At 40.5% G+C, this 18,673-nt stretch overlaps 1 protein-coding gene across 1 annotated transcript in view; it reads right to left on the bottom strand.

The window, feature by feature from the left end:
- UCHL5 (ubiquitin C-terminal hydrolase L5) overlaps positions 1-18,673 on the bottom strand; it is a 287,690-nt gene that overhangs the window by 142,417 nt on the left and 126,600 nt on the right. The gene's annotated exons all lie outside the window — the stretch shown is intronic.

Raw genomic sequence — 18,673 nt, forward strand, 5'->3', positions numbered from 1 at the left:
ACTGTTTAGAGGCCCGGACAACAGAGCTAATGAAAGTTTGCTTACTTAAATTTCTGGAGTCGAGTAGTAAATTTTACATAGTTTGTTGCTAAATTGTTATGCGTTTCAAATGTATTTTTTTTTTTGCCTTTGCAGGCATAGAGAGTGCAAGAAAGAAGCAGCAGGTAAATATGAAAAAAATAAATAAAAAATAAAACACATTTACCTGCTTTTTTAGCCTAAAGAATAAGCTAAAGCTTATGGAATGAGACAATGATCTCAAACGGATCAATGTTTAGGTAGATATACTTCAGTCTTCACATGGTACTACAAAATGTCCTGTAAAGAAGTATACTTTTATCATTGCTTCCTCTTTTAATGTGGCATTGATCAATTAAAGAAAAGATAAATAAATAAAATACCTGAAAGGAACCATCATGGTTATTTACTAAAGTGAATTTCACATTTGACGCCACAGTAGCTAGACTAAAGCATAGCTAGAAAGTTGGCTATTTTTTTTTTCCAGTTTGCCTATTTTGGTCCTAAATTTTAAAATCAAGTTGAATTCTCACTTAAGTCTATAAACCTGCTAGTATTTCTGCACAACAGACAAATATGACAGCATAGAAAGAGGCATTTAAAAAAAAAAAAAAAAAAAAAATAGTATTTATATAGTGCGATCAGATTCCGTAGCGCTGTACAATGGGTGGACTAACAGACATGTAAGTGTAACCAGACAACTGGACGTACAGGAACAGAGAGATGGAGGGCCCTGCTCAATGAGCTTACATTATAGAGGGAGTGGGATGGAGGGCCCTGCTCAATGAGCTTACATTATAGAGGGAGTGGGATGGAGGGCCCTGCTCAATGAGCTTACATTATAGAGGGAGTGGGGTATAGTGACACAAAGGTTAAAGTAGGGGTATGAAGTAGGTTGTTTGAAAAACATTCACTGAGGGCTTAGTAGGTAATTTTGACAGTTGCAGGAGAGGAGTCATGGGGGTGAAAACCTGCTAACAGTTTCATTGATATGCTTTCTTGAAGAAGTGAGTTTTCAATGATTTTTTTGAATGAGTGGAAACTGAGTGAAAGTCTTACGGAGAAAGAGTTCCACAGAAGAGGTGCAGCTCTGGAGAAATCTTGGAGGCGAGCATTAGAGGTAGGAGTAGGGACAGAGGATATACGTAAGTTTTTGGCAGAGCGTAGGGGCATCGACATGACATACTTGTGTATTAGAGACTATAGGTAGGTTGGAGCAACATTATGTAGGGACTTGTAAGCAAGCACCAGAATTTTAAATTAAGCCCTGAACCTAACTGAAAGCCAATGCAGGGACCGACAGAGCAGGGGGGTGTAGGAGGGGCGAGCGGACAGGAAAATGAGTCTCGCCAACGCATTCATTATAGATTGCAGCAGTGCAATCTGAGAACACGCAAGACCACTGAGAAGGGTATTGCAGTAGTCAAGGCGAGAGAGAACAACAGCATGGACCAGCACCTTTTAAACCCCTTAACCCCTTAAGGACCAAGCATCTGGAATAAAAGGGAATCATGACGTCACACATGTCATGTGTCCTTAAGGGGTTAAGGACTGAGCCAATTGTACAAGTTGTGATCAAAACAAAACGTAAACAAAACCTGGAATTTGCGCTATATGTGGTTCAACCATAAATCACCTCTTTCATATTAAATGCACACGCTTATTATATGTAATTTTGTTCAGAAGAAATAGGGCTTTCCTGTCACATCCCAAATTTATATATTAAACATAATTTAATATGAATAAAATATAAATGTGATTAAATTAAGAATTTTTTTTAGTTCTGCATGGCATTTTAACTGTGAATGTCATAATACGGTTAGCGGTTACTGCAATAAAGTACACATATTTGTCATTGAATTTAGCAAAATCATTACAACGAGGGGTTGGTTGTCATTATATATCACAAGATGAGTATGAATATCTACATGAAACCCACCCAAGATGCCCGATTTTGTACAAGTTACCTAAAGTGCATAAGGACCCCACTGATCCGGAGGCTTACTGGAACCTATCAGGAAATGGCTTGATAAGTTGTTTAAAGATCCAGTTATGGCCCTACCTAATTGTGTCAAAGATAGCGGTGCGGTCATAGAAAAAAAATGAAACACATTGTAATGCCTGCTTAATGGATCCTCCTCGCAACTATTGATGTGTGTAGTCTCTACACCAGGGCTTCCCAAACTTTTATGGTCCGAGACCCACTTTTAAAAACAGTAATTTTTTCGAGACCCACTTGCTTTTAATGCATACTTTAAAAAGTGAACACCATGGCAATCCGCTTTAGAGGCATACAATTGGCACACCATAGCAATCCACTTTAGATGCACACAATTGGCACACCATGACAATTACTTTTATAGGCATATAATTGGCACACCATGGCAATCAGCTTTAGATGCATACAATTGGCACACCATGGCAATCAGCTTTAGAGGTATACAATGGGCACAACATGGAAATCAGCTTCACAGGCATACAATTGGAACATTATGGCAGCTCTAGATGCATAAAATTGGCACACTATAGCAATCCATTTTAGAGACATACAATTGGCATACCATGGCAATCCGTTTTAGATGTATAAACTTGGCACATCATGGCAACTTTAGGTGCATACATTTGGCACACCATGGCAACCAGCTTTAGAGGCATAAATTCAGAACATCATGGCAATCAGTTTTAGAGGCATACAATTGGAACATCATGGCAGCTTTAAATACATAAACTTGGCACACCATGGCAATAAACTTTAGATGCATAAACTTGGCACACCATGGCAAACTTTAGATGCATAAACTTGGCATATCACGGTAATCACTTTTAGATGCATAAACTTGGCACATCATGACAATCAACTTCAGAGTCATACAATTGGCACACCATGGCAATCAGTTTTAGATGCATAAAATTCACATAACATGGCAGTTTTAGAGGCATAATTCTGGGAGATCATGGCAGTTTTAGAGGCAGAAACTTTGCACATCATGGCAATCAGTTTTAGAGACCTACAACTGCTTACTCACAGACTCAGAAGTGCTGTGTCCTGCTCTTTCATTCAGGCACCTCACATTGATTATCCCACTGGTGGAACTAATGTAGAGTTAGCCCTGGTGCAAGAATGTTCTCTGGGCCCCCCTCTAGTGCAAGTGTGGCCAAAAGGTAGATCTCCATCTGTCGGAGAACTTCAACAATGCTAAACCAGATGGGGATCTACCATTTTCTTATCATTGCAGGGTTATATTTCTAAGCAGTGTTTGAGCGTTTGAATGTAAGCATGTATGGGTGTATTTGTATGTACTGTTGACATTGGAATGTAGTGGTGTACTTGTTTGTAATGTTTGCGTCTGAATGCAGGGGTGTTTGTATGTAGTGTCGGACTTGAAATGCAGGTGTGTTTTTTGTGTGTAGTGTTGGTGTTTGAATAAAGGGGTGTTTGTAGATAATTTTTGTGTTTTAATGCCGCGGTGTGTTTGTATGTAATGTTTGCGTTTAAAGTATGTGTGTAGTGGATGCAGTGTGTGTGTGTGTGTGTGTGTGTATGTATATATAGTGGATGCAGTGTGTGTATTGTGTTTATAAAATATACATATACACAATGTGTGTTTGAATGTATACACAATGTGTGTTTGAATGTGTGTTGGAAATTTAGCACAATGTGTGTCCGTATGGAGTATGTGTGAAGTGTATACACATATATACACACACATACAGAGACACACAAATACATACAATGACACCTAGTTTTCCCACACATACATACACAGATACTCATGTACACATATACACACTTACACACAAACACACACAGATACACACACACATGCAGAGACAGGAGGTGAGGGTGACACTGTGGGAGAGGCGAGGGTGACAGTGTGGGGGGCAGTGTGAGGGCAAGGTGAGAAAGGGTTACAGTGGGCGAGAAGGGGGAGAAAGAGTTACAGTGGGCAGGCAGGGGGAGAAGGGGTGACAGTGTGGGGGGGCAGGGGGAGAAAAAGCTACAGTGTGGGGGGTAGGGGGAGAAAAGGCTACAGTGTGGGGGCATGGGGAGAAAAGGCTACAGTGTGGGGGCATGGGGAGAAAAGGCTACAGTGTGGGGGCATGGGGAGAAAAGGCTACAGTGTGGGGGCATGGGGAGAAAAGGCTACAGTGTGGGGGCATGGGGAGAAAAGGCTACAGTGTGGGGGCATGGGGAGAAAAGGCTACAGTGTGGGGGCATGGGGAGAAAAGGCTACAGTATGGGGGGCAGGGGGAGAAAAGACTACAGTATGGGGGGCAGGGGGAGAAAAGACTACAGTATGGGGGCAGGGGGAGAAAAGACTACAGTATGGGGGGCAGGGGGAGAAAAGGTTACAGTGGGAGGGGCAGGGAGAGAAAAGGTTACAGTGGGAGGGGCAGGGAGAGAAAATGTTACAGTGGGAGGGGCTGGGAGAGAAAAGGTTACAGTGTGGGGATGGGGGTAGGGAGTGAAGGGGTTGCAGTGTGGGGGGGGGACTGAAGGGGTTGCAGTGTGGGGAGGGGGGCCGGGACTGAAGGGGTTACAGTGTGGGGAGGGGGGGCCGGGAGTGAAGGGTTACATAGGGGAGGGCAGGGAGTGAAGGGGTAAAATTAGGGAAGGGAGTGAAGGGGGGGGGGGGAGAAAAGGCTACAGTGTGGGGGAGGGCGGCAGGGAGTGAAGGGGAGGGGGAGGGGGGCAGGGAGTGAAAGGGTTACATGGGGAGGGCAGGGAGTGAAGGGATAACACTGTAGGGAGGGCAGGGAGTGAAGGGATAACACTGTAGGGAGGGCAGGGAGTGAAGGGGTAACACTGTAGGGAGGGCAGGGAGTGAAGGGGTTACACTGTGGGGAGGGCAGGGAGTGAAGGGGTTACGTTGTGGGGAGGGCAGGGAGTGAAGGGGTTACGTTGTGGGGAGGGCAGGGAGTGAAGGGGTTACGTTGTGGGGAGGGCAGGGAGTGAAGGGGTTACGTTGTGGGGAGGGCAGGGAGTGAAGGGGTTACGTTGTGGGGAGGGCAGGGAGTGAAGGGGTTACGTTGTGGGGAGGGCAGGGAGTGAAGGGGTTACGTTGTGGGGAGGGCAGGGAGTGAAGGGGTTACGTTGTGGAGAGGGCAGGGAGTGAAGGGGTTACGTTGGGAGAGGGCAGGGAGTGAAGGGGTTACATTGTGGGGGGGTTAGGGGGCAGGATGTGGGGGCTGTGTCCTACCTTTAAAAAAATTCCCTGGTGGTCCAGTGTCTCCCTGGTTGTCCGGTGGTTTAACTCTCCGGTCTGTAGCTCCGCCGGGTGCAGAGCTGCAGACCGTGTAATAAAAGTCTTGCGAGCACCCAGAGCATTACCATGGCAACGCTCTGGGAGCTCGCGAGACTTCTATCCCATGGTCTGCAGCTCTGCACGCGGCGGAGCTGCAGACCGGAGGTGCTGGGCAGACTGATTGGAGGGAGCCCAGCGGCATACAGGGCAAGCCGCCGGCTCCCTCCTGGTGTCGGCCCACGGTCACGGACCGAGAGCCCGACTAATCAGTCTGCTTGCCTGAGTTCCCAGCGGCCCTGGATGTGTGGGTCAGCATGACCCACTGGGAATCTCCCTGTGACCCACACTTTGGAAACCGCTGCTCTACACTATAATCCCTCATCAAGAAGGCATTCTAGCTATGAAAGAGGTTCTGCAGAACTTCTCTGAAAGGCAAAAACCTACTCTGCAGTACATGTTGGAATTAGTTCATCTGTGTCTGACCTTGAATAATTTCAGATTTTAATCGAAGTTCGAAACCGAACAGGTATACTGGGAGCAGTGCAAAAACATGCAGGCCAGCCTCTATATAGGGATCACTCCCCAAATCCCTTAATCCAAAGTGCAAAATATATAGTCACACTATCACACAGGTGTAACAATATTTACCACTCTGTTGATAAATGCAGGTAAATGGGAGAAAAAGAGAAATAATAAAAAAAAACAAATTTTACTTACCGTAAAATTATTTTTCCTGAAGATTAGAGGCAGTGCTTATACCAATGGGATTTCATCTAGAAGGATAAAAAACAGGCAGGCAAAAACTTTTCAAGGACCTCCCCCAATTAACCTTTGGCCTTATAAATAGCTTCCTATCCAAGACATCCCAAGAAAATACAAAAGCCGACCAACCGTACCACTCAGACTATGAACAAATATGGGGGGGAAGTAGCACTGCCTCTAATCTTCAGGAAAAAGAAATTTACGGTAAGTAAAATTTATGTTTTTCCCTTCAGATTAGAGGCAGTGCTTATACCAATGGGATATACTAAAGCAATCCCTTAGGGCGGGACTCAAGTCTCACTGCAAAAAAAAAATCTGCAACCAAAGTTGCATCTACCAAGAACAACAGACCAAAGTGAGTGAAGAAAACACCTTGTGGCTGTTATGAGAACGAGAGAACGACAGCCGAAAACCTCAGGCAACCGATCTGAACAAAACTGATCGAAGGAGCTTCAAAGGTGTTAGATGAGAAAACACTAACGAATGCAGACATTTAAGGCAACGTAGACGAAGACTAAACGCCCAGGCAGTGGAATTAGACTTCCAAGACCCTAGAACGCTGTTGGGAAAAGTTAGAAAAATAGTGTTAGATGGAAGATAGAGAAAATTTAACGAATCCAATTTAACTCCACTTCTCCTGCTGAAAACAGAAACTTGAAGTCCTTTAATAATTTGGGCAACTACCCCCAAAGACCTAGACTGAAGACTCCAATCAGCAGAGTAACAAACCCCAAAAGAAGATCCCTTGCGGAAAAGATCCCCTGAAGACAGGAACAAACCACAAAGGAGCCTAGCAGATACTGGTGATCTGGAGACCAACCTCTGAAAATCAACTGATAAACCATACGCAAAGCCCATCCGAAGAAGAAAGAAGAGGTTAAAACTTTGAAGCGGCACCTCTCACACTAGCGCCTGTATTCCTGGTAGACACGGTGATACGTCAGTAACTTCACACGCTAGCTCATAATTACACCTGTTGCATACAGCGATACCCTAATGTGACCACCCTCCCCGACCGTTTGATATGAAAGAGACACCCCCACTGCAGAAACGCCTAAAACGCACTGGATAGCAGGATGTACCAGTGCCAAGCAACCCATAGGTGAACTCTACGGGGTTATACGTGTCGTTAATAGGGCATGATATGTGCTTATGAGTAAGATTGCACATTACCTGTCTACTCATGTATCTAGATGTGATACGGCTGGTCTCCATTTAGCTAACACAGCTCGGTCAGTGATGTTCCATAAAATGTATATATGCTCCATATGATATGTTAAAGTCTCAAGGACCTGCGTGTCCGACATACTATTTTCTTACAAAACGTACTGTATTTTGCAACGATTATTCTTCTACCCTCTGAAAACCCTAATAAACAGATTTACAAAAAAAAAAAAAAAAACTTTGAAGCGGACGCCTGTTTTTCTAAGGACCAATATCTTAAAAAACAACACCTTCCATACTTGGAATACATTTTGGAACAAGATCCATTTATAGTAAAAGAACTTGTCTATAATATCCTGGGACAAAACCTTATCCTTCAGTATCTGGTATACATAAACCAGGTAGTTAGATTGAATTACAACAATTTTGAGAAGCGGTAACCTTGAGAATTCCAGGATGACTATTTACAGTTACGGCCCCCAAAAATACATTTGGAACATTTTAGATGAATGGTGAAACCGCTACTTGCCACCAAGGGAGGAAGACTATCATTCTCAACTTTGCCATCCTATAGGATCTCGGGGAATAGGGGACCAGGAGGAAACTATAGGTTAGACTGGAATACACAAAAAAGAAAATGAAACCAAAGCGTACGGCTCTGTCCAAGCTTGTCCAACGAAACACTTCATGCTGTTTGATCTAGAAGTCCCAGTTCCATAACTGGAAAATCAAATTCTTACTATCGTTAGAGTGAAGATTAAGGAGTCTGAACCAATCTGCTTGGTATTAACTGTTGACTACTTAATTATACCGCTAAACCGAGGAATATTAAGTTCAATGCATAAGTGAACAGATCTAAGAAAAACTAATCCAAGCAAGTCCAGGAACAAGATTTTTCAAACAAGATGACCTTGTATGTACATAATTGCTAACGAATGTGGAACTATCTGACCAGATCCGGATAAGAAAATACCTGGTCTTTATCTGAAAGGCAAAGAGCTATCCAGCTAGCCTTCAGTCCTATGTAGTCGGATAAGATTTTACAAATTATCTCAGCTAAATTCCCTTTTACTGCAAAATCTTATTAGTAACCAGAACCGTACACTTCCTGAAAGGGGAAATATTTATCAGAAGATTGATTAGCATCCACCTGTATGCTGTCGGAACACCCTAACCTTTAGGGGCTGGCGTACAAAAATTAATTAGATGCCCCTGAGGAAGCAGAATTGTAGAGATTCAACAAATTTATGGATGGCAATATTTTACATAGTGAGAGCATCTCAAGCAGCAATTGCCATAAGCATTTTCTTAAAAAACTGAAAAATGCAGATAAACCTAGGCAGAAAACCGACTCAGTCATATCGTATCCATTTGCAGGGAACAAATTGAAACTGGTGGAATTTACTTACGACACCTGAGGTTCCTAGTTAGTCTCCCATACAAGTACTAACCAGGCCCAAGCATGGATGGCTTCCGAGATCTGACCAAGTCAGGTATTTACAGATTGGTATGGTCGTAGACTACACCATGATCCATAGGTTTGCAGTCGTACTCGAATTTTCTTCAAACCCAGAAACATGAGGAAGAAATAAATTCTTATGAAGACTAGTTCATACAGGTTACCATCTTTAATGGCGGAAGCGAGACTGATTACATAGATATCCAGTCAGAATAAGACAATACCCCTGATTAACACAGGAAAGGAATTTAAGCATGCGTGGGATAGGCATAAGGCTATCCTAACTATAAGATAAAGCCAGAGACTAATGAAAGTATTTAGAAAACTGAGCAGACTAGATGGGCCGAATGGTTCTCATCTGCCGTCACATTCTATGTTTCTATCCAGGCTTTCCTTAGCCATAATTGGGAAACAGAGGCTAGAACAGAACAAATATCTGCAAACCGCACTACAACCTGTTTGATGCAGGCTCTGCAGGAATCAATAGCAGAATAAGTACTTTAAATTTGGAATACCAAACAACAGCCTTACCTGCTATAGGCTTTCAATAGCCGCATTTGGGAAGCAGAGGCTAGAGCAGATAGAATAGCTGCAACTGCATTACAAAACCTGCCTCAGGTGAAAAACAGACTGCCTTGTAGAAACTGATATCAGGTGAAACTAGTTTAGGTGGAGAGAATGCTAATTGCCCAGAGCTTTGTCTATTGCTAAAAACCTACTGCATGTTTAACCCCATAAGGACCTATGACATGTTTGACATGTCAAGATTCCCTTTTATTCCAGCAATTTGGTCCTTAAGGGGTTAAGCAAATAAGTACTGTAGCTAGAATTCTGGCATTGCTATAACAGAAAATTAATTTAACCAGATTTTAAATATCAGCCTCCTAAGCATAACCTAGTGAGGATAACTAATATCCTTTATAGGATTTACTCAAAGAAAATCTATTTGAACCCAATCTACTTAGTGCTTACCCCTGCAAAGCGCAATATGATTGAAGACTTAGTAATAATCCTTAACCCCTTAAGGACACCTGACATGTATGACATATCATGAATCCCCTTATATTCCAGAAGTTTGGACCTTAAGGGGTTAAAAGAAGAGAAGTTAAAAACTCTCCTACTTAGAAATATTATCTACCTTATAGCACAGATAATTAACTTATTCAGGCTAGAGTCATTTAAGATAAAGCAAAAAGTCTTACCTTAAATGTCCTCAGAGTGTGTTGGAGGTTGGTGAGAACACACTTGCAATTAATTCTGAGTGCACCTGGCAAACAGTTAATTGCTGCTGGGTAAACAGCCTCTCTAAGTCCTGGAAACCAATATCTTGACCCCGGAGAGAAAAAACAAAGATATTGGCGCCTGAATTTTAAAATCACATTACGCATGTCCTGCATTCCGCGATTCTACGGTGGAAATAAACATAACCTGTACGAGTCTTCCACCGCCAGGACTACCCAGCTAGTGCCAAAAAGCGCACTATCGTCTGCCCTGCACCTGGCTCGGTATAGACGGAATTAATACGACCCGGGGGCTACAGCCCTCTGGAGTGTTAACCCCTTCAGGACCGGCCTGTTTTTGCGATGTTTGTACGTTAAGGACCAGAGCAGTTTTAACACTTTTGTGGTGTTTGTGTTTAGCTGTAATTTTCCGCTCTCTCATTTACGGTTCCCATACAAGTTATATATTGTTTTTTTCACGACAAGAAGGGCTTTCTTTACATACCAGTATTTATATTATGTCATATATTGTATTTAAAAAAAAATAATGAAATATGGTGAAAAATAAAAAAAAAAACATGTTTTTGGACTTTTACTTGAAAAATCTTTTACTTATCTACAAAAGCTAATGAAAAAAACTGCTAAATAGATTCAAAATTTTGTCCCGAGTTTAAAAACACCCAGTGTTTACATGCTTTATTGCTTTTTTTTGCAAGTTATAGGCCTATAAATACAAGTAGGAAATTGCTGTTTCAATATATATATATTTTAAATGTATCAATAGTGACCTTGTAACACCGTTATCTGTCATAAATCCCCGAAACACACCTAACATGTACATATTTTTTTAAAGTAGACAACCCAGGGTATTCAAAATTGGGTATGTCCAGTTTTTTTTAGTAGCCACTTAGTCACAAACACTGGCCAAAGTTAGCATTTATATTTGTTTGTGTGTTAAAAATGCAAGAAACGCTAACTTTGGCCGGTGTTTGTGACTAAGTGGCTACTAAAAAAGGCTGAACATACCCCATTTGCAATACCTTGGGTTGTCTTCTTTTGTAAATGGTATGCCATCATGGGGCTAATTCTCATTCCTTGGCTACCATACGCTGTCAAAGGCAACCTAACCAATCTGACAAATTTCAATAAAAAAAATCAAGCCTTATATTTGACCCTGTAACTTTCACAAACACTATAAAACCTCTACATGTGGGGTACTGTTATACTCAGGAGACTTCGCTGAACACAAATATTAGTGTATCAGAACAGTAAAATATATCACAGCAATAATATCCTCAGTGAAAGAGCTGTTTGTGTGTGAAAAATGCAAAAAACTTCACTTTCACTGACAATATCATCGCTGTGATATGTTTTACTGTTTTGAAACACTAATATTTGTGTTCAGCGAAGTCTCCCGAGTAAAACAGTACCCCCATGTACAGGATTTAGGGTGTCATAGAAAGTTACAGGGTTAAGCACAGTGCTAGCAAATTAAATTATCTGGACTTTTGGCCTGGGTTGGCAGGCAGGTCCCTCAAATTGCAATCATTAAAATTACTTAATTAGGTAAAAATATTACATAAATATGCACGTAGAATTTTAATATATATACATATTTATATATTTGACGTCTACGTGTATATTTATGAAATTATTAATGTAATTTTGTATGTGGACATATGTATATTTCGTATTATTTTTATTTATTTATTTATACATAGATATATATATCATTACATTCTAAGTGTATTTTGATATAAATATATATATATCAATATCAAAATACTGTTAGAATAAAATTGAATATATATATATAATTTTTTTTTAATTATTAAAAATTATTTTTATTTTTTGTTATTTATTTTTATTAACATATTATTTGTATTTTATAATAATATATATATACCATATATATAGTTATTATATATATTGTATATATTAGTGTGTAATTTAAATATAAGTGTATTTTTATATTAATATACGTATATATAAATATAAAAATACACTTAGTGTGACATTATATATATGATACATATACATATATTATATATAGATATAATACATGTATATATATCATATATATATACACATATTATAATTTTTTTTACACTGATTTTTTTGTTTTACACTTTATTTAATGATTTTTTACTTGCAGGGAGACTGCCTGTCAGCACAGACAGTCCCCCTGCAGGCAGATACACAGACCCCTATTGCGGTCATGTGATCGAGTGATCACATGGCCGTGGGGTCCTGATCTGCCGAGGGGGGACTGCCCGGGCAGACAGGCAGTCCCCCTGGACCGGGAGGAGAGCTGATCGCCGCCGTGGGACCGACGGCGATCAGGTAAGTAGCCCAAAACCGTTATGACGGTTCAGGACCGTCAGCGGTCCAAACGCACGTTTTACCGCTGACGGTCCTGAACCGTCAGCGGTCCTGAAGGGGTTAACCCTGGCTTATCTCTGAAAAATGTATTTGAAAGAAGTAGAGCCTCCAAAGCCTCAGCCCTCTCACCATACTTCTAAGGAGAAACCTGACCTGACACCCTCCCCTGCCGGAGGCAGGCAAAGAACTGGGGATGTCTTGGATAGGAAGCTATTTATAAGGCCAAAGGTTAATTGGGGGAGGTCCTTGAAAAGTTTTTGCCTGCCTGTTTTTTATCCTTCTAGATGAAATCCCATTGGTATAAGCACTGCCTCTAATCTGAAGGGAAAAAACGGATTATAGTAATTTATTAACAAAAATATAATTAAAAAAGTAAAAAAAAATCACACTCACAAAAGAAATGTCACAATTAGAAATATTCCTAAATTGTGCAAGAAAGCTTGTAAGCCACTCAAAGGGCTAAGTTCCCTGGTGCAGCCTTTAGTAGCTCTCAGTTACAACAGTTCACCTCCTCAGATTTCAGGATGTACAATGTATAGGAAAGTCTATACAGGTGATACTCGAAAAATTAGAATATTGTGCAAAAGTTCAGCTTGGAACGCATATAACTTTATTGATGCTGTTAGTAGAACCACAGAACGTTATATAGACCTTCCTATACATTGGACATCTGGAAATCTGAGGAGGTGAACTGTTGTAACCGAGAGGTACTAAAGGCAACTGAGCCCTTTGAGTGGCTTACAAGAGTTCTTGCACAATTTAGGAATATTTCTAATGGTGCCATTTATTTTGTTAGTGTGATTTGAACTTTATTATATATATATTTTTTTAAATTACTATACTATGATCCTATTTTTTCCTATTTTTCTCCCATTTACATGCATTTATCAACTGAGTGGTAAATACTGCTACACCTGTGTGATTGTGGCACCCTATTTTGTATATAGATCCTGTGTGACTATATATTTTGCACTTTGAATCGAAGTTCTACATACAACAGATGGTTACATCGATGGGGGCACCAATGGCCCCCATGTATGCAAATTCATAAATGTATGCGTATGAAAATAGGCACATCGTGGCACAGTATGGAGAACACATACTATATTATTTTCACTTTATTGACAATATTCTCCTTCTATGGACTGGAAGTGAAGAGCAATTTATCTCGAATATGCAAAATCTGAATTCTTTATTATCTCCTGTGAGATTTGCATACCAAATAAGCATAACACATATCAACTTCTTGGACTTACAAATATTTGTTACAGGCATCCATCTGGATTATACGCTATACTCCAAATCCACCGACAGGAACATCATTCTTCATGCCACAAGCTTCCATCCTACAAAACTGGCAGAATCTCTACCAGTACCCCAGTTTATCAGAGTCTTACGCAATAACATTGACCACAGTTTAGCAGAAACACAAATCATGAGATGTTTCAAAAATTCTTATCCAGAGGATACTCTAAATCATGTCACGTCTAATGATCTCAGGGAGAGAATGCGGGACATAGATCCACTATTCCTCAGCAAGCACCCCGGTGTCCTGACACTTTCTTGATATAGGACACAGCCTTGCTTCACTCTGTTTTATGGGTATAGACCATGTACCCATTTCACCCAGGGGTGGCTAACAAGATGTTGCATTACTCAAGCGAGAAGCTTAATGGATTCACACCCTTGGAACTATATCGCCTGCAGGTCTTAATGAAAATAATTCTCTGTATTGCTTCCTACAAAGGAGATGAACTTTCACGAGATTGATCTCCATTATGTATATGTATTGACAGTTTCTATGTATATATCCAATATTCCTATTGTACATTCTGTACAGATTGTGTAGATATTTTGAGTTTCTAGGTCGAGTTTAGTGCCTCATTCAGCCTTTATTTAGTTAGCCTCCCCTGATACAACTGTGTCAATTAGGGTATATGTTGTTGTTACAACTTGATACGTATACAATATTACCAATACCCACATGGACACTATGCTCTATATTCAGCTTATTCTCGCTTTGGTATCGGGCAAACATCTTGTAAATATTTTCTATATACTTTATTTCAAGTTTTCTTTACACGTATAGGGTTAAATCACTCCTTTTACGTAATTTGAATTTGACCACGTCATGTCTGACGTCACATAATCTTGCTTTCACTTTACTCACCCTCCAATCAGAGTCATTGTCTCGTATATAACCGCCACTATTTCACTGTACTAATCGTCTTGAAAAAAGTCTGAATAGACTGAAACGTCGACTTGACATATTTTGTATCACTGTATTTGCTTAATAAAGCAACAGTTTGGGAACCCAAGATTGTGACCGCCGTCGGGGGAACGGCGGGGACCCGGTGAGTACAAAGGGCGGCATGGACGTTCTATGCCGCCCTCCGGCGTTTAGAGCCACCCCAAAAGAGACGGCATATAACGCTCGCCGTCCTTAAGGAGTTAATTTTGTCAAACTGAAAAACATGGCATGTTAACCCCTTTGCAATTTTAGGCCGTGCTCTGCTGTCCTTTAAGAAGGCTTTTTTTTTAAAAGTCAGGGAGGCATAGCCCACCCCTCCATCCACATCCTGAACATAACCAACAGTCGGTTAGTGGTTTGGGAGCAGTGAATTCGATTGATCCTTGTCATGTGATCAAAATGTCTCAGCCAATTAAATGTAACATGGTTCTTTGCATCTCTCTTTCCTTGAGGTAAGAGAGGAAGATAAATCATTGTTAGTTTCCAATACTGTAAAACAAAAAAAATAAAAAAAATTACCCTTTCAGTGCTGATCACAGTAGTTATGCGATTGATAATTTCTTCTATGGCGGGAATTGGAAGTGGGAGAGATAGTATGTATTAGGTGGATAGGAGAATTAATACAAAATCCACCAAGATGGCAAGACAGAGGAGGCTTACGTTATTCTTGCAGGCTCAGAGAGTACTACTCTCGCAGACAGTGACACTAACAGGCTCTGCCATTAGGTCCCTAAATGTGTCCTTAAATGATGGTGGTCGAGCAGAATCTTCAGGAAGGTGTTTTGGAAGCCCCGCAGTGTAATATTAAAGAGGAGTAACCCCAACCTTGACTGCTCAAGAAACACCCCCAATCAGGACTACACCTACCATCACAACAACTGCAGAGGTATGCAAGTAATTTAATTATTTTAACTTTTTAGGTCGAATGACATATGTGAGATGATGGCTATGTTAATTTAATATGTATGCGAGACAGTATCTGTTTGCAAATCTGGGATCACAAAACAGCAGGAAAAGACATCTGACACTGATGTCCAAGAAACGAGAACATTTTGGTCAATAACCCTAGTAATGGGTATTATTAAAAGCCAAGAAACAGGTTCTAGTAGCAAAAGCTACTAGAACTTCTTACATAACCTCATATCCCAGGGGTTATGAAGTGCGATCTCAATGAGCAAATGCTGTGATGCCTTCATTTTAACAATAACATACTGTGTACCCTAGAAATGACCCATTGTTTCACAGGCTGCACAAAATTTGGCCCCTTCTCCAACTCATGACGGACGGACATTTTTTTCCAAAATAATATATAAGAAGACCAAATCCTATATTGATCAATCCCTTATACAATTTAAATGTGGATTGCTTTTTAAGCAATATATCCCATCAAAAGGGTCACAATGTGGCATTACATTCTGTAAATCCTGATTATACCAGTTACATAAGGCCATTTCGTATTTAAGGAAAGATTGCCCTGATTCTGTGGGCACAAATGTCAAGATTGTGTGGGATCTGATCCTTCCTTTGTAGGATAAAGGTCATCTAGGGAGTTAATTGCGGTTATACTATTATTGATTTATTTTAAAAAATTCAAACCTCAGCGTGTGTTAAACACGCAGCGGTTTTCCACAAGGGGCAGAGACAGTAGAGGCTCACAATCAACTCTTCGACAGGATATGTCGCTGGGCCTTCGTTACATAGATAACACAAATGTGTACATGCTGTCTACAATGCCCATTTTGAGCGATTTTAGGAAGCATAGGTTAGTTAATTCACAGAAATGTAAAGAGGTCTGAGCTTAAGGAATTATACATTTTGGCAGAAAATAATAAACTGGACTGGCCAGTTACCACAATAGTAGTTTAAAAACGAACTTTTAATTAATAGAAGATTAACCCCTTAAGGACCAAACTTCTGGAATAAAAGGGAATCATGACCTGTCAAACATGTCATGTGTCCTCAAGGGGTTAAAAGGAGCTAGAAAAATACCTAGCTCAAACGAATCAAAGTATATAGAACACTACATTGACCAAATCAGAGAGAAAAGGGAGAGACAAATGATACATCATTTAGCTCCTCCCACCAACCAATCAGGTTTTTTGGCGCCCTATTTAAACTGAGCAAACGAGGGTATCACTCGCCCCTTGAAGAGCCGCTTACTGGCGAAACGCGCGTCGGGGCTCCTAATTGTAGCTGACTTCTACAGTTGCTTTAGACCAGCTAGCTCTATTTATCTTTGTCTGTAGCATTAGACTAAAATCACGAACCTATCCATTATCATTCATAACGTCTTTCTAGCTTCAGCAAGCTCAGTAAGTTGCTAATCGGCTACCAGAGATAGATCAGCTAGTTCTATGAGTCTTTGTTTGGACGCTTTAGATTAGAGAGACTAGCGTATTTGTGACTATATGTTGAGGTCTCTCTACCTTTAGAAAACATAGCATTCTGTTAACAGTTATTAGAGATTTAGGCTTTGGCAGCATCTCTCAGCTCAGCCAGAGTTAGGGAATAAGTGAACATTCCTTCCTTTAACCCAGCCTTATCTGACAATTATTAGCTACACTAATGGTTTTTAGTCCAGGGCAGATCAGCAAATCACTCTGACAGGGCAACTCTTTTGTTGTCTCTACTTTATTATCTGTTTAACCTGGAGTATTATTTTACTAAATATTTATCTATTATTTTTAGGTTATGTGTTGAGGTCTGGCAGCAAACTGTGATGCACCCTAAAGGCACCATTTTGACATTACGTGCCGGTGCTGCATAGGTTAATGTCAGGCACAGCACAAATCGTTTATTTACTGTTATCTCAGCTGTAACATCTGTTAACTCCTCATTCAGTTACTGACTTCTCTCACAATCTTGACATTGTTGCCGATACTCTGTCTGCATGATAAATGTGTCAGTGAAACAGTTACTATGTTTCACCTCCGAGTTTAGCAGTACAGAGCACTCCCTGCATTAGGAAATCAGAGACAAGTCTCTGTTTCCTTTCATTAGTTTAACTGGGATATTACTAGTCTTGCATTTGTTTCTATTTATTTTTATCTATTCTCTCTGTAACCCTTCATTTGTCTCTCCCTTTTCTCTCTGATTTGGTCAATGTAGTGTTCTATATACTTTGATTTGTTTGAGCTAGGTATTTTTCTAGCTCCTTTTAATCTTCTATTAATTAAAAGTTAGTTTTTAAACTACTATTGTGGTCACTGGACAGTCCAGTTTCTTCTTTTCTGCCATCTATTTTCAAGGGTTAACCCCTATCATTTCTGTCCAGCATTCTTACAAATTGCTTAATTAAATTTCTCTTTTTTGTCAATTATACATTTTAGAAAGAGAGTCGCCTTTATTTGAGTTCATGTGGCTCCTGTATAGAGTTATTATCTCCATAGGACTAATATTTCATACTTAGACCGACTGTTTTGCTACATTAGTTAGCCTTACGCCGTGATACACTTATTTTTACTCTGTGACCTTGGGTATCATTTTACTCTGCATAATATATATAAATTGTTTGTCAGTGGAATTGCGGTTTTACAATTACTACTGTTATCGGTCTCCTTGGTAGTAAGAGCGCTGCTTTACAGCAAGCAGTACTTGACTCAAGATTATACTCTGACCACAAGAGTGCATTGTTGATAGCAATCCACAGGCAATTACTCCCCAGCATAGATTTAATTTATTCTTGGGAGAGAGTTTCTCTATAGACTGATGCTTTATGTAACCCAGATCTTTAACAAGACTGTACTGTAGACATACAGATTTCTCTCCCTATTCCCCCACCCATTAGCCCTATAACCATTTTGGTCTTTTAATAGGTGTTTCACTTTAATGCGGTCACTGTGACAAAATGCCTTTAGTAACTTATTTTATGTGACAAATTGCCCTGATTCCCTGTGTTATGGAGAAGCCTCATTGCCAGCCTTCTGCCCCATGATTATGGACCTAGTGTGTACGGCCCTTTAAGAACCGTCTGGGCACATATTGTAACTTTTGGGAACAATGCCCCTTTAAGACTGTGTCCCCAGTCCCCTAAACTACTTTTTGTTTTTTTCCCCACTTGGTTCAGTAAATGGGGCTTACTGAACCAAGTACCACACAGGAGGGCCACCCAGAAGTGGAAGTGTGCAGCTAATTTACCTCCCACGCTGGGAGCCTGCTGTAGGTTAATTGC

The sequence above is a fragment of the Pelobates fuscus genome, chromosome 7, assembly GCF_036172605.1.
Source record: "Pelobates fuscus isolate aPelFus1 chromosome 7, aPelFus1.pri, whole genome shotgun sequence".
NCBI classification, from domain to species: Eukaryota; Metazoa; Chordata; class Amphibia; order Anura; family Pelobatidae; genus Pelobates; species Pelobates fuscus.